The sequence below is a fragment of the Prionailurus viverrinus genome, chromosome C2 (genome assembly GCF_022837055.1).
Source record: "Prionailurus viverrinus isolate Anna chromosome C2, UM_Priviv_1.0, whole genome shotgun sequence".
NCBI lineage: Eukaryota > Metazoa > Chordata > Mammalia > Carnivora > Felidae > Prionailurus > Prionailurus viverrinus.
The window spans coordinates 66958681-66983117 of record NC_062569.1 but is presented as its reverse complement, the minus strand read 5'-3'; the positions used below and the strand labels follow the sequence as shown (position 1 = coordinate 66983117).

Sequence of the window (24437 nt, the reverse complement as noted above, 5' to 3'; positions counted from 1 at the left end):
AAAATTATTTCCCACCAGAATAGAAGAATATACTTGAGGAAGAATAGTAGACACTGAAATCTGAAAAGTGACATTTATCCTCCCCAAGTTACCCAGGTAATAGGTAACAAGGGGCAGATAAAGAGAATGAAAACATTCTCAAAAACCTCAAGGGAGACATTCTATAGGCCAAGTTACTTGGTGGAGATATTTGAGATAGTATCATGGGGAATATGAGAATGTGCTTTTGCATAAAACACTGTGTCAGTCCTCAAGTTGCTCATGATCTAACATGGTTGGAATTTAAGGAATGTGTAGCACAGGGGCAGGATGTGAGGGTGATGAGCACGGGTATTTTTCTAAGACTTGTGCATAAAATTATATGCAACTCTTTGCATGTAGATATATATGCACATTTTTATCAATGACGGTCCATGTTTAAGAAATAATCACTGTGTTGGGGCGCCTGGGTAGCTCAGTCAGTTAAGTGTCCGACTCTTGATTTCGACTCCAGTCATGACCTCGGTGTCCTGAGATTGAGCTCCGTGCTGGGCTCTATGTTGAACATAGAGTCTACTTAATATTCTCTCTTTCTGCCCCTCCCCTACTCGCGCTCACTCTCTCTCTCTCTCAAAATAAAATAAAATATAATCTTTAAAGGAAAAGAATGAATCAGTGTGTTAGAGGTAATTTGAGAACACATTTGGAATACCTTAAATGCTAAACTGAGCATATTTGCTCAATTAGAAAACAACATAGAATAATTGGAGGTTTTTAAAAAGTTCAGACTCATATATCTAGAATGTTTAAAGCTCTGCTTAACAGTAAATCTGATAATGAAGAGGAATATATATTGCATAATGCAAAGAAAGGAGGTAGAAGAAAGTTTATAAGGATCTGAACTGACAGATTGGCAAAGACAATTGAAAAAAGGGGATAGAAAAAATGTTGTGGCTGTAACAGCTGGCTGAGTAACTTTCTTTATATATGAAAGTTTTAGAGAGGAGTCAAAGATAGTACTTTAATAATACTTTAAACACATTCACTCATTTCACCGACTTAATAGCTTTTATATTATGTTTATTACAACTTGTAAAACAAATATCTACTCTCTAATATATTTCCACATTTGCTATAAATGAAAAAGTATAAAGTAATTCATAAAAGATTCCATTTTATAGATTATTCACATATTGTGTAGGAAATATTTAGAGATATATTACACATAAATTGATTATATTTAGGGATATAATTTCCAATCTCACCAAGTGTATAGAACTCATATTTTTAATTAGATATATTCCCTTATTGCAGACCCATTAGAGGAACTCAACATAAAAAAAAGTAAAAATTACTTTGTTCAATGTGAAATATACCTTTATTTTATAACTGACATTTATACCTGACTTTTATTTATAAGTCAGGAAGTCAGTGATACTTGTGAAAACCAGACTGTGATAACAGTACCTATCAGTTAAGTGAATCAATCCATACCCAAAATGAATAAAGGGACAGGAAATTCTTAGGATCACTGTAGGAAGCAATAGATGAAGACAAATCTTTTTGAATAGTTTTGCAAAAAAAATATGAGGTAATGTTGATTAGTCATTCTTTTTCTATAAGACCAAAAAATTTAAGAAACAAAAACACAATCTCTAGTCCATGATGCGAGCATATGTGTTCACGTGTGTGCACATGTATGTGTGTGTATGTGTGTGCGTGTGTGTGTAACCACAAAACCAATCACCCTTGATACAGAGGTTAACTTTTAAAAAATAGGATTCAAATAAATATATCTTTCTGGACATACTCATTACTTTTTTATTAAATATACATAACAATTTAAGGAAATCTTCATTGTATCTTCTTAACATAAAAGCACTTTTGAATATTCAAAGGTCATATAAATGAGAGCATATTAAAATACAGAACAAAAACATGGCAAACAGCTCTTTTAACTTTATTTGCTATTAAGTAAATTTTGGTATAAGATAGAACCATTAGTTTAAGTTCCTGAAGGGGTCTGTTACACCTTTTTTTTCTATAAACATGGACTGATAGCATGAACTCTGAACACAACCTTATGAAAGGATTACTATGCACTAGATACAAGTGACTCTTGAAGGATAAAGTGACTTTTGAAGGATATAATAAGTGTGTGTGTGTGTGTGTGTGTGTGTGTGTGAAAGAGAGAGAGAGAGAATAAATGAATGAGAGAATGGGAGTACACTCTAGGTAGTTTATTACCTATAATTTTATATTCAGATAGAAATTAGATTTCTGAATATAGCTTATGCCACTCAGCATAAACCCCAGGATTTGTATTTAATTCCTTTTGAAATGATATTGAATAATTCCAGTATTATTCAAATAAATCTCTATATTCATACAAAACTGACTTCCTAATAAAATAATCATAACTCAATATGTAGCATGTAGAGAACCATAGTAATAATATTATTATCTCTAACTTAACTAAAATATAGGGCCTCTATAATTCCAGTTTTAGTAGCATCATTTTAAGGCTCTGGTAAGTTGGTCAAGTAATTTTGTGTTTATATCATAATACTTGTAGAAGCATGTCAATTGGCCAAAAAGCAAGTTCTAATTTATATATGACTTAGTGAAATCTTATAGCATCATCAAGAAAAAATAAAATAAAGTCAATTCAATTCCAAAGTTGCACTGTTAAGTCATAGCATGGAAAATGGAGTAAATCATCAGATAAAAGATTGTGGTCTTAGGCTTGGAATGTCCAAGCTACTCTGTCAAACTTCATTTTTACCTTTAATTACAGAATTTCCTTCACTATTAATTTTTATTTCATGTGTATGCTGTAGTTTATCTATATCTATCACCTATCTATCTATCTCTCTATCTATCTATCAATCATCTATCATCCTCTAACTAAAAGCAACTGATCATTAGCATGAATTAGGAAAAAATAATACCTACTGCCTTTATTAAGGTCAGCCAGCCAATCAAAATCATATCTCTTTAGACCTGATAAAGTAATACTACATGCTTGTATGAATTCTTTGATTTCTGATGCTATATTCAAACAAGAGTTTGTGGCTCAGCCAAGGGTAATAAATGAGTAAAGTTAAGTAAATCGCTGCCTCAAAAGAGACACAGTTCGCTAATTACCCAAGTGATTTGCATTGGCAGTATTCTTTATACTTTGCTATCCAGTGAAGTGTCATTTAAAGTTCTGTTTAAAATTGACTTAGCTGCTGTGTCCTTAACAGCAGAATCATTTCAGATCACTCTACTTGGAATTTTACATTGGACTTCTCAACTACAGGCCAGCCATGGCAGAACTCAATTTTGCAAAGATCCCAGTGTTCCTTACCTTCCTGATTACTTTCGAGAAGGTTTTTCCCTTAATGTCACTTAAGTCATTCTTTATAGTCATTCAATTTATCAGGCCTTTCCTGGCTTTCATTGTAAGCTCCTAGAATGTATGACTAATTATTGTCCTAACACAATTACACATTATTTTGTAATATAGAACAATAATGATTACAAGTTCTTCTTCTTTTTGGGGGAGATAGCAACAGAATTCTCCAGAAAACAATATTTACCTATTTAATTTACTTGACTCATGAGTATAAAACCTGAAAACATTATTACATTTAAACTTAAGGTAAACTTTCCAAATTCATAATTACAAGTATGCCAAGAATTGTTTCAGTGGCTCATGTACACACTATAATTCTCACCAACTATGTGTTCAAATAGAATTTATTTAATGCCTTTTTTTCCCCACCTAAAAATTAGTCCTACTAAAAAAAACCAAAAACCAAAAACCAAAAAACTTCTCCAATCATTGTTTTTACTACCTGGACTACTAGTTTTACTGACCTGATTAAATTTACTGAGCAGGGTTTGATGTTTACCTGATCTGGCAACTAGGATTACTTTCAGGTGTTAGAAACCAAGCAAACTGAACATGGGTCCACAGGCCCTTGGAATGGAAAAATAAGATCAGGCATAAAATAAATTGGCAAGGGAGAAATAAATAAAAACAGATAATGGCTGTAACCAGCTGTTGGTTTGGGCTACTGATGCCCACCAAATTCAGACAGACAGACCTGAGAGAGTAGGAGAGAAGCTGAGTTAAGCTGTCTGGCAGCAGCCCTGCAGCTTCTTGGTTGACCCGATCTATATTCAGGTCGCTTACAGTATAACTGTATAGACGACATATTTCGAATGTAAAACAAAAGGAAAGCAGGGTGCTTCTCAGTAAAAAAGATCTAAACATATTCAAGGAGGACACTGAGAGTAGCAAAAATGCAGACTGTTTTCATCTGAGATGACATCTAGATTTTCAGAAATTAAGATGTCAGTGATTCTAGGGGCGCCTAGGTGGCTTAGTTGGTTAAGCATCCGACTTTGGACCAGGTCATGATCTCACAGTTTGGGGGTTAGAGCCCTGGGTCAGGCTTTGTGCTGACAGATGAGAGCCTGGAGCCTGCTTCAGACTCTGTGCCTCTCTTTCTGTCTGCCCCCCGCCCCCCCCCCCGCCCCCTGCTTGTGTTCTCTCTTTCTGTTTACAAATTTGTATAAATAAACTTAAAAAAATAAGATGTTAGTGATTCTATGTTGTAGTTATGCTTTCTTTTTTAAGGAGAGAAGGGCAAATCTGAATGCCTATGCTTATAGTGTTTGATATCTGACAGTGTTAAATATATATATATATATATATATATGTATATATATATATAGGAGTCCTCAGTATGTGTTCGTGCTATAAAAAAGTAAGAAAGAAATCTTGTCTGTTTATCAATGCTGTTGCCTGGATACAGACAGTTGTGGTTGGTCTTTGAGTCAAATTGATAAGAACTTCAAAATAGAGGCCATACTGAGCATTAAAGAGCCTGCCTTCAAGACATGAGACTTTGAATGATAGGCATCCTTCTAGGGACTTGGGAATATAGATCAGAAAAATAACTCATTAAGGATTTTGCATCTTAAACATAAAGGGATTTAAAACAGTAGGATTAATATCTCAAAACCTCCCAACTAAAAATCCGACTGAAAATCCCATGTACTAACTTTCCCTGTCTTCTTAGCTGCCAAATCCAGTCTGTTCTTCCTCTGTACTGTCTCTATTTCTTGCTTTTCACTCCCGTTCCTGACTTACTCTATTCCTCCTCTTTCTTTCTTAGACTCATGAAATTCTTCGAGCTAGTCATTCAACCTCCAAACTTTCAGCAAACAAGTCCACCTTCCATTCTGTCACCAGACTCACTTTTGAAAAATATTCTGTTCTAATGGTGGACATTGTTATATCAAATAAAACCCTTATGTTAACACATATTGGACAGTTCCTCCTCAATTTCTCTTTGAGTCAGGATTGTTTAAAATATGATGGTTTAAAATTCCCCAAATTGGACAATTTGGGGTCTGTGTAGGGAAAAAGAATACACATAAAATTATTAATTACTCATCACCTCTAGCTTAACTTCCCTGCTAATGTGTTCTTTTGAGAGCTATCATCTAAATTTTTCTTAGAAAGCAATAAAAGACAAAGTCAAAATAATTCCCTTTTTGTATGTATCCTCCAGAAAAAACTTGCTCTGAAATGGGTGATATCTTAATATCAAATAACTTGGTGGTATTTCCAAACTTTATATCTTGGTACATTTACTATCTATCTATCTATCTATCTAATCATCATCATCTATCATCTACCTATTTTTTTTATTGTGAGGTAATTTGCTTTTTAATGGCTCATGTTTGGGAAAAGCAAACTGAATTACTGGCCACATCTCTTGATTGCTGACAGCTGACATGGAAAAGGTGAAGGTGACTGCCAGCAGATGTCTGGAAATAAGACACCTGTAGATGTCTCTCTATTTTTCAATCTTCAAATTTCCCATATGTTTGCCATCTCCAAGGTAAACAGGCGAGTTTGGTCTGTCTATATTACAGTCAATGGTAACATTTGTGACTCTTTCCCCCATAGATAGTAATGAAGAAACAAAGGTTCTGGTTTGCTTGGCTCTGAATTGTGTACACTATTCCCATTTCAAGGATAGCCCAAGATACTAGGGAAAAGGTAACACTCAGTTCCTGATCCCATGCCATCACCTCTATTCTTCACCCCGACCTGAGGCTGTTAATGTTCACAGTTCTTGGTCTCCATGTCAAGAAATGCTTATGCAACATTCCTTGAGTTAGGCTTTGTGTACTTTCTGGCTATTTGAATCTGGACAACAGACCTAGTAACAAAACTGATAAAATTCCCATCCTTTCTGAGTAACTGTTCTCACAAAGAAGTGAAAAAGCACTCTCCCTTCTAAAAAAGCTATTTAGAGGAAAGAAATCACATCGTTAATTTCTAACTGTTCTGATTATGCAGGAATGTGTCTAATGACTTAAAAGCATAATTTACTTCAAAGCAGGACATTCAAGGAGACACAATGGCTGCCATATAAGAAAAATCTTCAGCACCTATATATATAGTTCAGAACTATATAGCTTCAGGAACAGTAAAGACTATAAGAATATTCCAACTATCTGTCTAATGCATATTTTGGTCTTGTTATAATGTGTGTGTGTGTGTATTTTGTAATTTATCAGTTGTATTTACAATTTGTTCACCTTTTTTATTTCCTCTGAACTGGATGCTCCACTGTACCTGCCCCCAAATGGCCATTCTGTACATGTTTTCTGAATGAAGGCAGGAATTAACATGTTATAATTCTGTTATAATATGGAGACCAACAATTAAATTCTTTCCAAACAGAAGAGGTCTATGTATCTTTCTTTGATGGCAGCAATGAAGTGAGAAGTTAGGAACCTCTCAGCAGCCAATCTGTTTGGAAATTGTTCTTAAATATAGAGTGGATGGTAGCAACATTAAAGGGGGAAAAGTAGAGCCCTACTGGGTAGAGACCTCCTGATGGAAGAAGAGGACATGCCAACCAGCAAACTGGCTCCGATATTGACTCAGATTACCGTCCCAAGGACATAAAGTTAGAAAGGCATTTGAGATTCTCTCAATAGTTAGTGTTGTGAAAAAAGCACAAGGCTTTAATAGGACAACTTTGATGTGCAAGCAAGTTGCTGGGTAAGTTAGTTAGCCCCTCTGTGCCTCAGTTTCCTAACAGATAATATTAATATTAGTACCTACCCTACAGAGTTATCATTATTAAAAGATAATGTCTTGACACACAGGAGGGCTTAATATATGTTAGTTAAAACTGTTTTGGTTTTAATCAACTAATTTGACATTTCCTCATCTTCACCTGTTTAATTAATTTTTTTTCCATTTTGATTGAAAAAATATGAACTTCAAAAGGATTAAAAAGAAAAAAATTTGGGGTGCCTGGGTAGCTGAGTCAGTTATGCGTCAGATTCTTGATTTTGGCTCAGATTGTGATCTCATGGTTTGTGGGATTGATCCCTGTGTTGGGCTCTGCGCTGACAGCACGGAGCCTGCTTGGGATTCTCTCTCCCCCTCTCCCTCTCTTCCCCTGCCCTGTTTGAGATCTCTCTCTCTCTCTCAAAATAAATAAAAAACATTCAAAAAAATTAAAAAAAGAAAAACAAATTTCAATTACAAAAAAGTTAAATGTATGTATATAGACAATAAGGTTAAATTTACCAGAAGTTTTTATTTTATTTTATTTTTTATTTTATTGAAGTATAATTGCCATACAATATTATATTAGTTTCAGGCATACAACATAGTGATTCAACTTCTGTATACATTACAAAATAATCAGTTCAGTAAATCTAGTTATCACTCACCACTATACAAAGCTAATACAGTATTATTTTCTATATTCCCTGTGCTGTACATTATATCCCAATATGACCTATTTATATTTTATAACTATATTTTACTTATTTATTTTGATCCCCTTCACCCATTTTGCCCAACTCCCAACCCCACTTCCCTCTGACGACCACCAGTCTGTTTTCTGTCACAGAGGTTTCAAAATTGTCCTACGGGCTATGGTTGGCAAGACAGCTGACAATACATATGTTGCCCTCTCAATTCTAGTCAGGTCATAAGGATATTTGTTGTGACATAAACACATTTAGGGAATCCTATTAAGCATAGAAAGCATGTTTGGATGTATTGTAGATACATCCTTCGAATTCAACTCAAACATATAATTGGGTTGAATTGTAATGAGAACAGTTTCATAAGCCAAAATACTGTGATGATGACTAAATAGAACACATGGCATCTTGATTTGCTGATCACTCATTATTTTAGAATAGTCAGCAAAATTGCTGACTTAGTACTTAAAATGTACTTAGTAGTACATTTTTTTATGTAGAAGAAAATAGCAGAAAAAAAAGATAAGTGATTTTTTTAGTAATTTTGACTATGATAAAACAGGCAACAGTATTCAACTGCACATAGCTGAGACCTGAGAGAGACGGAGGGATGCTGTGTTCTTCAATCCCACACTAGCTGACCTCTGAGAAACATACAATTAATTAAAAAAAAAAGTGAAAGAAAGGAAGGAGATAAGGTCTGGGTAATGAATAAATGTCTGGTAATGAATAAACTTAACTAACTTAAGACAATTTAACTAATTTCATATGAATGTTAACCAAACCAGATTGTTTTATATATTTTGTTTCTACTATAGTAGGAGTTTTTGAGAAGATAATATTGTCCTAAGGTATGACTAATAAAATTTGATAATCTTTAATGCTGCTTCCATTGTATTCTTCTCTACTAAAAGCTACCCTGATTTACCAATTTAATTTTTTTTATTTTTGAAAACTTTCAATATTACCAAACATTTCAAAAAATAGTACAAAAATTTACCATGTATTCATCACCCAGATTTCCCACATATTAACGTCTTCTTTCCTTCCTTCCTTCCTTCCTACCACTAGTTCTCACTCCCCCTCACACCATCAAATCTAGAATCACATGCTGAATTTAGTTTTCTACTTAATCTCCTTAATTTTGAACAATTTATTGGTCTTTCTTTGTTTTTCTTAACCTTGAAATTTTTTAAAGAATACAGATCAGATCAGTTATTATGTAGAATGTTCTTCAATTAAGATTTATCCGATGTTTCTTCCTGATTATATTTCCTCAGGTTATCAATTTTTGACAGAAGGACCATGGAAGTAACGGTGTGTTTATCTCAGTTCATCAAAACAACAGGCACACAATGTTGATTTGTCTCATGACCACTTGGTTAAGGTGGTAATTTTCCATGTTTTTTCACTATTAAAAGTTACATTTTTTCCCTTCACAGTTAATAAATATAAGGTAGGCAGATTATATTGATACTATGTAAATATCCTGCTTCTCATCACACTGTCATCCACCAACTGGCATCTGTTTATGATTCTTATCTGAAACAAATATTAATTTCATCATTTATTTTATTGTTAGTTGGAATTGGCAGCAAGAAAAAGGCCTTCCCTTCTCTGTACTTTGTTTTCATTCATTTATTTGTATTGTAATGGACTCATGGCTTTTATTTTATTCTAGGAGTTTGAATCTTTTATCATTTATTTTTATACTTAAATTGTTCCTTATTTGACCAGTAGCATTCCCTCCAAGCTGGCCCCTATGTCATTTTGACATGTCCTTATCATCTTTGAGCACATGGTTACTTCTCCTTGAAACAATAAAAATAGTATTTTTGCAAGAAACCTCTAACTACTCTTGGGGTGTTGGACTTCCATTTGGTTAAAATTTCTGAATACTTTTTCATATATAAAGCAATTACATTTTTTTTAGTAATTGCAAAATTAATTAAATTTCCAAAGTAATTTAGTAAAGGTAAATTAAGATTATGAAAATCATTTACAAAAATAACAAAAATATTTAGTAATACAAAAAAGCAGAAACTGAAGCTTATTCTTGAATTTTGGAGTATAAGGTATCTCATTTGTGAAAAAGTGTCATACAACGAGGTTGAAACCACTACCAACTAGTGTTGGAACAACACTAAATAATTTCACCAACACCACATATAAAATACTAACATACCACCACACACACACACAAACACACAACTACATACCAAACAAAAACAATGGCAGTAACAAATCTATGACTCAGCCTAGCTACAAATATTTTAATGCCTCAAAGTATACAGATTATGGAAAGAACATAGTAATATGGGTTACCTGGAGTGAAAATCTACAATATAAAGTAGTGAAAGCTACAACATGAAGATTACACTCAACTACCTCCCAATAGTCAGATCTCTGATAAAACTTGAATGATAATCCAAATTTCTCACTCTCCCAAATTTTAAATTACAAAGGTTATTTATTTATTTATTTTTTTTTTTAACTAACTTTTCCCAAGAAGTTTCAATTAGTGATTCTTAAAAGGCAAGTTTGTGAACCCTAGATTAGGACCATATGGTATGCCTTTGAGAGCAGCTGCTGAATGTACATAAAGGCACCAGAAGGGACCCAAAATATCCTGAGGCAAACCAATTCCAGGGACCAATGTAGCAGCACCAGCAGCTAGCCTTGTGCAATCTCATTTACTAACGCCAAAGGGATATATGATAGGTGTTACTTAGATGTTAACAATAAATCCACCTAATCTTGAAAATTGGAATAACTTTTGGGTTTGTACTTGAGCATAAGTAACACAGGGCTATTAGCCCCTGCAATCCATCGGAAGTATGGTCTGAAGCCCCAAATCTATTGCTGTGTTAATCTGTGAAAGCTCACCAAGGAGAAAATTACTCATGTAACTTGGCTTTCAGTTGGAGGAATTTTTCAAAAGTCTTCCTAGACCAGCAATTCCTACAGTAGCTAATATGGATCTTCAGCTCAGAGGGTCATGGAATGCTGTTCAATAGTGAAGGAAATATTGAAACAAGTAGAAGGTCAATTTAGAAGAAGCAGTGATCTGAATCTCGCCCAGGGTGCCCTCACATTAAGCTTGGATTTGTAATTGAAAATAAATCTTTCATGTCTGGGTGACAAGTCTGAGGTCCTGTCCTGGGTACAGTTTTCACTAAGCATTATATTTTCCAGCTTGAAGTCACTGTCCTTTTCAGCTGATTTGACCTGCAATGCCAGAGTGGGATGTTGGCTGCCAAGTGATTAGCTATTCAAGAAAAAAGTGAAACTAATCTCTGTATTAATATACATGAGGGGAAATGAGAAAGAATTGGAGACTGGAAGGCACGGAGACTGATGTTACAAGCTGTGCAGCGAGGCATACTCCCCCGGATCCAGTAGCAGAATCAAACCCCACAGAGGAAGGGTGACATGTGGCAGAGGTGGTGCAAGAGACAGCTGCTGTGGGTTGAAGTGACAGCTTGATTCTCTAGCACTTTAATGGAAAGAGTTACTCCTTTTTCAGAATAAAAAGAGCATCCTGTCATTATGGCACTTAGTAAAATGCATACAAGTGCAGAATTCAATTTTTTCCTTTACATTGAGGATTGGAGAAGTGCTATATTGAAGAGAAGCTATGATTTTTCTTTTTTTAATTTGCTGACCTACAAAGCACTTCTACATCACTTTGTGGCTACCGAGGAACCTTTATATAAACAATTTTCCCTCTGTTAGAAATACCCCTTCTTTCTCTTAGAGAATTTGATAATCATGGAGATCAATTAATATCACAAATATGAATCTTTTAATGAAAACAGCTGATTAAATCCACATTCGGTGGGACCTACTCTTTTCCAGGCATTCTGCTAGTTTACCCAATATACATCATGTCCTCTGTCCTTCAGAAAGTTAGTTTTCGTTTGAATGTTTCTTGAATGTATTCCTTGATTTTCCTGCAATCTCACCATAGAGAGAGTGTGTGAAAAAGATTCTGTGGACTCTACCTGTTTAACCAGAATGTCTGAGAGAAGGGCCCAAAATCTGGGGGTGGAATATGCACTTTGAGCAAGTTCCAAGGTGAGTTTGAAGCATACCAAAATTTGAGAACTCTGGTGTCTTAAAGGTAAAGAATGTAGGGAATCCTGACCAAAAATATTAGGGCTGGAAGGAACTTTAGTAACTAGCGCAACCACATATGTTAGAGATGAGAACACTGAGGGTTGGAGAGTGAATATAAATTATCTGGTGTCACACAGCTGGTTAGGACCCCAGTTTTCCTGTCTTCTAAGCCCAGTGCTTGCAAAGTAAGGACATTGTTTTGGATTTCTTAACTCAATGCATTGTATTGTATATGTTCCCCTCTTGTTTTTTATTTAGTAATCAGTTATTTCCATCAACTATGATGACAAAAGTTTGGTATATGAAGCTCTCTACTCTCCTGACCTTTTCTACAGACTACCCTTCATCCACCCTTAACTATCTAGACAAGCAAGGGTATTGTCCCATGCAAAAATTAGATCTCCTGCAACAAAAAATGATTATGTGAGGCCCTCCTATTCTACATACCTTTATTACTTTTTCTTGCAGTTAAAAATGCTAATTTTTATTTACAAGTTATCCTTTTATTTCCAAAGTAAAGTAAAAACTGGATTTTAAAGTGTGAGGCAATAGGGGTGCCTGAGTGGCTCAGTTGGTTAAGATTCTGACTTTGGCTCAGGTCATGGTCTCAGGGTTTGTGGGTTTGAGCCCCGTGTTGGGCTCTGTGCTGAGAGCTTAGGGCCTGGAGCCTGCTTCGGATTTTGTGTCTCCCTCTCTCTCTGCCCTTCCCCCACTCACTCTCTCTCTTTCTCTCTCTCTCTCAAAAGTAAATAAACATTAAAAAATTAAATAAAAATAGAAAAATAAAATGTGAGGCAATAAAATCTTTAATCTTACTTTTAAGGTTCTATCTACCTTGGGGAAAAAAAGTTCTCTTCTAAACTAATTTTATTATTCTCTTTGCTAGGAAATTCTTTTCAGAGTCGAAATATCTATGTAGCTTAAGCCAGTTTCCTTTTGTTCTGTGCTCAGAGAAGATGGAAAACATCTGGCAGGTTCTTTTGGCAGGATATCCAAGGAAAATCTTTACTCTTCAGGCAAAATAATCCAATTCCTTTTTGTCTACATTGTGTGGAACTCCTCTCCAACTCTTACATAAATGGATAAATTGCATAATGGAGATGGATATTTGTTGATCAGAGCCAACTTATAGTAGTTTAATTTGCCATTTCTTTGAATAAAGTTAATTATAACAAAAGCAATGTTAATAAATTCTACAGGAAATAATTTGCTCTTTAGGTTTTTCATCTGTTAGCCATGCCAAAAGAAATATCATTATGCAGCATGTTAAGGATTTTTTTTTTTTTGAACATATCTAAGAGGAAAGGCTGGCTGGTAGCCTGCATTTGACCAGCCTTTACCAGGTGTCGTAGGGGTGCCTGTAAGCAACTTCATGGTGAGGAAATCATCACGGCACAAGGCTGCAAGGGGCACCTTTTTATCTAATTTACACAAAGGTGCCTTATGAGTTAGTGGCACCTGGCTCGAGGTCCGCCACAAGCTTCCATCAGTTGTTCAGCATTGTATTTGTACAGGTTTAGACTCTTCCTAGACATAGAGAGAAGGCCATTCTACCATTCTCACAAAGAAAAAATAAGAGTAATATGTTGTACACTGCAAATTGGTCCAACATTAAATGAACGTCATTCGAAAAGGTTTCATTTTTTAGTAGCCATTTCTGTGAATATTTTAGAGTTCTACAATTAGCAGCTTTCTATTTTGTACATAGCTTCCTTTTTTTTTTTTTTAATGGAGTTAGCGGATTTTGCTAGCATCTAAGATGAAAAATTCCACAAAAGCACACTTGGTAGGCCGACTCTAAGTTTGGCAATGGAGCAAAGCTTGATTTCCTACTAAGATGGGCTAGTATAATCACACTGTACTCAGTGGAAAAACAGAAAAGCCCTTTCCTTATTAAAACAGCATGTCGGATTCTGCCCAGAGAAACCTTGCTCACAGGAACAAGTAAGGCTCTGAGGGTAGAAGGGGTGATCAATATTTGATTATCTATACATCCTAGGTCACAGCTGCTTCTCTCCCTGAGCTGGGCCATAGTTCTTAAATTATTTACGATCAGAAGTAAGGAATGTTAACTTCTCAAACTCAGCTTGGAGGCCTACCACCAAGTCTGCTCCACTAATATGACCTCCTTCTCCCTCTCTTTCTTTCAGCCTCTTTGATTCAGCCAGGCATACTTTTATTCCTTTCTTTTCCAGAGTCTTCCTCCAGGCTTTCAGTTATGCCAGTGTCCTTCAACTTGTCTCTCCTTTGCCGTATTAAAGTTTCTCTGCATCAGATTCTCACTCCTCAAGTGATCATTTTTTTCTTTACCGTCTTTTTTTCCTGAATACAAATAAACCCCTTATTCCAAGCCAAATACAATAAAATTTAAATTAAAAAAATATAAAATCTTGTGTATATATATATATATGTATATATATGCAAAATCCTTCCAGAATATGGACTAATTGTGTGATTTTAATAATTCCTATTCTATTACTACAATAATTAAAAATAATGGTGATTAGTCCTATGTAATATGACTACAAATTACTGAGAACCTCACATCACTCTAGGCACTTAGTTAAGTACTTTGCATGCCACATTTCATTTAACCTATATAATAACTCTGAATAGCAGATAAGAGTTTGAGGTCATCTAGTGAGTTAATGACAGAGTAAGACTTAAGGATTTGCTCTGAAGAATGGCATACACTTAATATTTTGATAATGAAGTGTGTCTTTACTGTATGATCTTTTTTTAAGCAAAATATTCATCTGCTGTAGCAACATAAAAGACAAACTTTTCCTGGGCTTCTAAGCATCTCTATTCTGAACACTTAACATTTTTCCCCCCTTAACAAATCATCCAGCCTACATAACCTCCTTCTATTCCTTGATAATATAATCTCCTTTCCATAGGTCACACACTGGAACAAATGCATGATCCATTTGTGACAATGAAACACAGCAGCCTCCTTCTTATAATACAAAGGCACAATCAGAGAAGAGAAAAATAGCTAGACAAAAAAAAAGGAAAGTGAGAGAAAAACTACTCTGATTTTAAACATAACTCAATAGAAAATTTGTCTTTCATCAAAAGTATTTCCAGGCTAATGACTTGTGGTTTCTTTAGTCCTCATTTAAGTAGAATCGGACTCACTTTTCATAAAGTAGGTAAGTGGATAAAGTACTCATTCAATTCTACATTAATTTTAAAGGGAATGTGAATTAGCTCCACTTGATATGAGCACTCATCTCAAAGAAAGCAGGTTGTCAGAGTTCCTGGGGACAGAACTGTCTAGTCTTCTTTCCAGAAAGAGCCATGTTCCCTGGTCATGCAACTTAAAGAAATGGGCATTGGATCTTTGCCCTAAGTGCTCCATTTTTCATAACTTCTGACCATGTGGTTCTAAGGGGGGTAGGGTGGGGGAAAGAGTGTCCTAATTATATTCAGAATGTATAGTTTAGTTCATTGGAAGATTTATTGGAACATGTGACATGCACAGCACTAGGCACTGAATTTGGAAAGGCATAGAACAATCACATTTTAACGACAATGAAGGAAGAAATGCATTTCTTACTTATTGCTCTCCAAAATGGAGCAGTGCCATAATATGAAAGATGGGATGTGGGGGGAGGGCAGTATTACAATAGGTACATTTTTAACATGTAGAAAATACGGGGCATCTGGGTGGCTCAGTTGATTAAGCGTCCAACTTCAGCTCAGGTCATGATCCCATGGTTCATGGGTTCGAGCTCAGAGCCAGAGCCTGGAGCTGCTTTGAATTCTCTGTCTCCTTCTCTCTCTGCTCCTCCCTCATTTATGTGCTCTCTCTCTCTCTCTCAAAAATAAATAACCAAATTTCAACAAAATGCAATTCTTTTAAAGGAAAACATGTAGAAAATAAGACTTTGGGTGTGCATTATTTTATTCAGAGTCTAAGGCCATAACATGAAGAGACAAAGATATGGGCACTAACATAATTGTTATATCTCCTTTAGGGTTCCTTACAACTCTCATCTGAAACTTTCAATTGTATATAGTACCATTACAAATCTCCTGGACATGGAATTAAGGGGGCAGAGAAGCAAGGGTGGGGAAAATGACAGTGTAGAAGTAGTATAAAATACTCTATATTGTACATTGTATGTATTGTATACTGTAAATTGTATATTGGATTATAGAGCCTACTTTTGTTTCTAACCTCCCAAACTACTATCTGTGAGATACAATCTTTATATTAGAATTCTTTATTGTATAATGCAGTAAGTGCTCCTAGTATACTTTCTAATAAATAATAAATACTCAATTAATGCTTGCTGCATTGGTGACTATACATATTTATTGTGGATAATCCCTTTTTTTGTTTTTTTTAAAATTTATTTTGACGGGGTGGAGGGGGCAGAGAGGGAGAGAGAGAGAATCCCAAGCAGGCTCCTTGTTGTCAGCACAGAGCCGGATGTGGGGCTCCAACTCAGGTACCATGAGACCATGACCTGAGCCAAAATCAAGAGTCAGATGTTTATCCAACTGAGCCACCCAGGCACCCCAATTGTGGATAATCTTTATAAATAATTATGTGCATGACTTTTTTCCATTTTAGACTAAAAACATTTGAAGGAGATTGAGGGAAGAGAAAGAGAATTCATCTTTGTATCCCCTCCCAGACTCTGGCACACAGTAGGTCATATTTTATAGAATGGCAAAATGTGTAATTGAATTTGGGTATCTTTTCTTCTAACCCCAAATGGGGTCTTGGCTCTGCCAACCCCTTGCTTGTTAATGATCTAGCTGAGCTCCACTTGCAAATCTGAAGGTGGAGCTGGAAGTCTGGCACCTACCAGTTTGGAAGCTGAACTGATTGTGCAGTGATCCACATCACTCGCTAACACAGCCAATATGAATGAATTAGTCATGCCTGGTCTGCTTATTTCTTGTGTACAGACACAAGCTAAAAGCATGTCATGTGGATTATTATTTTTTTCAAGAATCTATAATTTACACACATCTGCAAATTTTCAGGCAGCTTTACAGACACTCTCAGCCCTTATTCAGATGAGGTTAGATATTGGAGCAAAGCAGAGCAGTAGCCATCACTATGAAACCTGAACAGGCTAGTCTTTCACAGCCAGGGAGGTTTCCAGCTGGGATGGCTGTTAGTGACTTCCTGAGATAGCGGTAATGGACTGTTGGCTTAGGCTCTCTATCTCTTCTCCGACCTGGGCTGCTTGATTGGTGAATGATGAATGCAAGCTGGTCTAGCTGACAGCTGTCTACTGCTGAGGGGCTATAGATAACTGTAAGTACAGTTAAAAGATGGGAGACTTCTCAGCTGCACTGATAAAATCATTTAGATGAGAAGTCTGAGTAAGAGGTGGAGTCCTGAGATAACCAGGACAAGAAAGACCTGTCACAAGGCCCTCTGTAAAGGTTTTGAGAGACAGACCCTTAACAGAGAAATAAAGGTTGGGTTTTTCTCTCAGACATTGAATATACCTTCTGCCAGATAAGGATGGAGAACTCATGTTAAGAAGACATTCACTGAGTGGTGAGCCTGTTGAGGTCAAGGATTATTTTTACAGTTTTCAAGTGATGTGTATCCCTAGGGCTAACCACAGAATAGGCTCCTAATACCTGTACACAGACTTGAACTAAAATGGCCACAGTACTGTCAAGACTAGAGCATCACCTTCGATGTTGATCTCTAATGCCAAAAAAATAACGACAACCCATACATTTTATTGGCATTAGAAAGAGACATATGCAATCTTTTCTACTGTATGATTCACAATAATTTAGAGAATGCTTAATATGTACCAGTCTTCAGAATTGGAAACATTCCAATTGAATATAGGCTTTTGTGGTATTGATTCTTAAGAATTATTTTCTATATACCTATCTGACCCATAACATAACTAGGTTAAGAATCAATGGGCATTTGAGTTGGATGAACTCAATTTACTAGTCACTTTCTTACAGTATACTAACTGTGCTCCCTTTAGTTCTTACTGATCATGTCCATCAGTGTGAACATCTGCTGATTATCAAGAGCCATTTTTCACCACTGCAAGGAACTTAACCACCCATTCATTCTTGAGTGTGTTTCCTCTAGGATCCAGAAAAGGGTCTTGTTAAAAATGAAACTAGGGTCATCCCAGTGAGTTTTTTCTAAAGTATACCCCTGCCCGTTTTTCCCACAAAATTTTGTCTGCTTGTAGAGCTGGCTTTACACTGATAACCAGATGGATTTGGAGATCACATATAGAGCAATCAATACACTGAGAGAACAATGACTTCATTTTCATTAAACACGACTTAGGCAAAATAGATAAACAAGAGTGTGGTGGGAATCTTGACATTGCTGCATTTCTTTTAGATAATTCTGCTTTCTTCTATCCTCTACAGGTATCCAGTGCTATCCAGGGCCAGCATTACCATTCTCAGTCCTAAAATATTTGTTCTGGGACTAGGTAAATAATCTGATGAATGACTTTAAGTATGTAAGGGTTTGCCAAATAATGTGCACCCAATAAATGTACATTGCATTGAATTGATGATAGGCACAACTTTGTCAAGGCTAGAGAACCATGTTTGATGTTAGTCTCCAAGAAATGCCAGTTCGGCTCCATATCAGATACCATATTAGGTTACCATATTGGGTAATATTTTCATGTAATTGGGGGCTCTTGGAGACAACGTTCAGAGCTGGCTATAGGTTTAAGAATGTGAAAAGTAATTGGGCAGGATATTGTAATCAAAACATAAACTGATCAATTTGTTCTTATAGAGAATTTACAGTTTGGAAAACACCTAGAGGTATTATCCTTGATATAAATAGTATTTACTAGTGAAGAGGAAAACTGGGAAGCAATTTCATCAAAACTTTATAGTTTTGTACAGTTAATTGTATCTATATCTGTTCAATTACTGTTGTGTTTAGAGGCCAGGTGTATTGTCTTCATGGTTTTTTTTTTTTTAATTTTTTTTTTAACGTTTATTTTTGAGACAGAGAGAGACAGAGCATGAACAGGGGAGGGTCAGAGAGAGGGAGACACAGAATCTGAAACAGGCTCCTGGCTCTGAGCTGTCAGCACAGAGCCCAACGCGGGGCTCGAACTCACGGACCGTGAGATCATGACCTGAGCCAAAGTCGGACGCTTAACCGATCGAGCCACCCAGGCGCCCCTGTCTTCATGGTTTTTAATTCCAGGTAAAAACTAATAAACCAAGAATATTTTTCCAAATGATACTGGTTATGATAAAACAGAAGACCATAGTTTTAAATCAGTTACCTATTAATATTCAGCAGCTATTGGTGATATGTTCTTCCAGCTGTTTTTAGAATTGGTAGAGTGGAATGCCTAGTATTGAGTTCACTTGTGTTGTCCTTCCCCACAAACCAGACAGAAAGCTTAACATGTTTTATATATTAAACAACAGCAGCTATGTAGGAGAATTCATTTAAAAAATAACAGAGGTAGTTGCCTTTTGAATTAAAAATCACAGACTCTAAATGCCACTTTGAAAAAAAAATGAGTGCTATTAATCTACACTTCCCAAATGGAATCTGGGGAGATTAAGCTACTGCTGGCTGCACATCTGTTACACAAAACAGCTGCATCAGAGGGTAGAGATTAAAATAGAAATAGATTGTGTAGATGCTCTTTTGGCTCCAGCACATCCTTATAAAACACCTAGTCACACACAGTGTCCCTCTAATTTTCCAGCAACAATTTAAATAAATACAAGATGTCAGACAATAGTCCCAGTTCAGGGAAAAAAAGGGCTTCAATTCCACCCAAGTTAATTGAGGCGAGAATCATTCCTGCAACATCTATGGCAATTTCACATTGGTGCACTTCAATTAAGGAATAATAAGAGTGCAAAGTAATTTATACTCATAGATTAGATGTCGTCTGTGAAAAATAACCGATTAACTCAAAGGCGGCCTCTGGAGTGCTCACCAAGCATTTTAATGGGGGTCTCTCTGTCACCTCTTGTCCTCATATCTGGTCAGAAACTAGCAACACTCTAAATTTGCCTTTTAAAAGACTCAATATACCTGTTTTACACATCTATGACTTCTCCTTTTTAAAATTCCCTAAACGACAAGTGTTTTGCAGTAATAATCAATTTTAATCGTCTCCCTTTTTTTTTTCTATTATTTTGCTTACACATTTTTCTTTTATTTCAATTCTGGTTTTACTTAGCATTAAAGGACATTTTCTTCAATAAAGTAACACAAAGAAGACATTTTTTGAATCACATTGTTATTCAAATGTTCTGTATTGTGTTTTCACCTCAATGAACATACATAACTAACTTTCAACAATGTGAAAATGTAGTGTTTGTAGTAAAAAGAAACCAGATTCTTAATTACTGTTTTCCTCAAACTAAAATTTTAAGTCTTAGTAGATGATGATCATCATGAAGAAATTTTTGTGCGTAATATGTTAAACTCTCCTCAAATTAAGCAGGAGGATTATCCTTGATTATCTGTTCTCAAATCAGTACTTAAGTGTCTACAGACATGGCTAAGAAACAGTAAAGTAAAGAAGAGAAGTAAAAATAGCTTTATTGAAACCATCCCTTTCTATTCTTCAGTTATTATCTGAAGAAAAACAAACTGAAATATAAAGAAAACTCACATTTATTGTATTAAGCAAGAAAATGGTCTATTTAATAACTTACTCTTAGATACAAAAGAGCAGAATTACACACAAGTGAAACAAGTTGATCTTTCCCCTTTTCCTGTGATGATGGAAGTATCCAAAAGCTTGGACCTAATAAAGTCAGACAATCTGTGTCCTCAAGTGAGTTCTACCACTTACTAGCGGTGTGAATTTTGGGTGGACATTTTGATTTCTGTGAAATGGGATTCTCTGGAGAATGAGATGATAGCTCAGGGGGTTGTTATAAGGACTAAATGGATTAGCATATATTGACTGTGTGTAGTAAGAGCAATTGTCATTTTTGCAGGGTACTTTTCAAATAGGACACCAGGATAATTTCTAAAATGTTTCTCAGAGGGGCTCCTGGGTGGCTCAGTCGGTTAAGCATCTGACTTCGGCTTAGGTCATGATCTCACAGTTTGTGGATTTGAGCCCCACAGTGGCCTCTGGGCTGACACCTCAGAGCCTGAAGCCTGCTTCGGATTTTGTGTCTTCCTCTCTCTGGCCCTCCCCCATTCGTGCTCTGTCTCCCTCTCTCTCAAAATCACATAAATAAATAAGTAAATAAACATTAAAATGTTTCTGAGACATTTCTTTTTCTGTCTGTAGCAAGTAGTCTACAGTTCTTTTACTAAGAGGAAGGAATCACATAAATTGTAATTAGTGAGCACCTGTAAAACCACCAACCCAATCTGACTTCTAAAGAACATATTAGGAAGGTTTAAAAAGTTGTTGGGGTAGAAAAGGGGTCACAGAGGTTAATTTTAAAGAGATTTTGAGAAAGGAAAGACCTGGGTAATTTAATATTAGGTAAAAATTTCTGCACCTACAGTCATTAAAATGTGGTTCTATGTTTAGTTTAGAATTCCTGCTTTGTGGCAGCAGTTTATTTATATTGCTGACACTGTTAAAGCTGTCATTGCCATAGTGACTGAGTCCCTGGCCTGCCCACCTGTGAGCCTGAAAAGTCACATTCAGTTATTCTGCAAGCCCTGTATCTGGGAAGATAGACACGTTTGGAAGGACAAATTTAAATATGATCTCTGGTTTTCTTGAAGAAAAGGGTTACCAAAACAGTAGGCAAAGGGAATAATTTTTTTTGAGAAATTAGAAATGTTTGTAAGTGAATATTTAAATACACCAGTAGCTTGGACCTGTTTAGATATCCTATTCAGCTTTGGAAGATTTTTGATTAAAAATGGCATATGATTTAGCCCCAACATACATTCTCTCAACTTCCCTCAAATAATAAAAAAACACATAGAGAAATTAAAAGCTGGAAATGACAAAGAAGTCACGGCTGGGAGTCATCTTGGAGGATTTGTAACTGATCATGAAGTTGATGGAGCTAGATTAGATGCTTGGTACATCACATGTGATCTACAGATGTTAAAGAAATAAAATCTGTAGATCACATGTGATGTACCAAGCAATCTAAACAACTTACAAATGTTGACTCATTTGATCCCAATGAATCCTATTAGATCAGTATTTTTTTAAATAAATTTTTTAATGTTTATCTTTTGATGTTTTATTTTTTATTTTTGAGAGAGAGAGAGAGAGAGAGAGAGAGAAACAGAAACAGAATAAGCAGGGGACGGGCAGAGAGAGAAGGAGACACAGAATCTGAAGCAGGCTCCAGGCTCCAAACTGTCAACACAGAGCCTGGCGCGGGGCTCAAACCCATGAACTGCGAGATCATGACCTGACCTGAAGTCGGTGCTTAACCGACTAAGCCACCCAGGCGCCCCAGATCAGTTTTATTAACATCAGCTCAAAATCACACAACTGGTTAAGTAGTAGAGCTTGGATTTGAACCCAGATGCTCTAATTCCAAAGTCCTCTCAAAAACATTCCACTCTGCGACTGTGAGATAAAGGATTACTTTGGGGAACAGAGCTGCTGTGCTGTGTTAGCACATGCCCAATTGACAAGAATGTGTATGCAGGTAGGTTTATTGTTTTAGTACCTGTATCCCCCAAAGACACAAAATCCTTCAAGACAAAGGCTATGTTGATTTTGTTTTTTGTTTTTTTTTGTATGTTAAATACCAGAAAATGTTCGAAGAAATTTTTTATTGGTGGATAAGTGTATGCCTGAACAATAGCTAGAAAATTGTTTTCAAGGATCCCTGGCTCCAAAGTCCAAGATCAACAATATCTGATTGGGCATCTCTCTCTCTCTACTGTATGAGAACAGCTTTCTGAAATTTTAATCATCTATTTTTTTTTTTAATCATAAAAGCAGTAAACTAAAGAATATTTAAAACCTGAAAAGTAAAACAACAAAAATAAAAATAAATTAGAGAAAAAATAAAGTACTCAGTTCTTACTAGACAGACAGGGAAACAACAACTTAGGTTATAAGATAAGAATTTTAAAAAGATATAGAAAGATATGATCAAATTTCCTAATAATTATAATGATTAAAACTGAACTTTATCCACCTCCACTTTTCTAGGAGGGAAAGAAAGGATAAAAAAGCTTTATTCAAGATTTTTTAAAAAAAAACATTCAAGATGGTGTGTAGCTGTCAAAACTAAGCTTGTCGTTGTTAGCAAGTATTAGACTAGGACAGCACTTACTATTTTAAGTAGTGACCAAATAAGTCAAGAGAGGCCATTTCAGTTGTTGGGGTGCCTGAGTGGCTCAGTTGGTTAAGTGTCCAACTGGCTCAGGTCATGGTCTCACGACTCATAAGTCTTGAGCCCTGCATTGGGCTCTGTGCTGACAGCTCAGAGCCTAGAGCCTGCTTTGAATTCTGTGTCTCCCTCTCTCTTTGCCCCGCCCCCCCGCAAATAAACATTAACAAGAGAGAGAGAGAGACAGGCCATTTCAGTTGTAACGTGGAAGACATGGCACAAAAAACACCTTTTGGAAATTGATGGGAGTGTGGAGGCAGAAGGGAAACAGCTGAGGAAAATGTTAGAGCCCAGTATCTCCCTTGGGTTGTAGAATTCCCTTGACATGGCATAGTCCACCTGGATTCCTGAGTTGGGGCCAAACAAAGGTATGAAAAGAGCCATTAGTCCTCTTACAGACTTGTGCTTGAATCCTTACTTTTGTTTCAAGATGAATGCAGGTGTGGTGTATATTGTGAGCCTTTGAATGTCTGAGAATAGAATAATATCCTCAGGTCACAATGTTTTTGCCTAAAACTATGGATGCTGCTCTGTCATTTTCTGGAATGACGTTCCAGAGAGGGCTGAGGCCAGTGTGATTTCCTTTTTTTTCCTTTCCACAATAGGTATGCTATTGTGTGTTAGTTTTGTTGTTTTCTTTGTGGACTTTATTTGGGGTGGAGGGGGGTGGCCTGGAAAATGAGAGTACGTGTTTTTCATTCTTTGTAATTAAAAATATTTTAGGATTTATCTAAATATGGGTATCTTTTTTTAGTCATTGCTTACATTGAAAGCTTTTTCAGTTTGGATACTCGAGCCATTTTTATCAACTCAAGAAAATTCTCCCATAATATATTTCATTATACTTCTATTCCAATTTTACATCTTTCTTAGAAAACTCTTCTAAGGTTAACTTTCCATATTTTTAATATCATACCTATTTTTCTCCCTCCTCATGTCAATGCTGTTTTCCTTTTTTTCCCTATATTATGAGTAAGCTTTTAAAGTATGACCTCCACATCAATGAATCGACATCAATCATTTTGGATTTAAAATCTGCCATTATTATTTCATTCTCTTGATATCTTTCCTTATCTCACCACCCATTTTTTAATATCAGCCTGCTGCCTTTTATTTCAATCTGTGTTCTCCAAGTTGATTTATACCTCTGTTTCAAAGGTAATGTATTATATATTCTAGGAAAATGTCAAATTTCTAAAATTATATTCTGGTTTCTACATCATTTTCAGAGGTCTGCTTTTCTT

At 35.8% G+C, this 24437-nt stretch overlaps 1 protein-coding gene across 1 annotated transcript in view; it reads right to left on the bottom strand.

Annotated features, from left to right (window-relative positions):
* Window positions 1–24437, bottom strand: part of NLGN1 (neuroligin 1) — an 834402-nt gene that overhangs the window by 6594 nt on the left and 803371 nt on the right. The gene's annotated exons all lie outside the window — the stretch shown is intronic.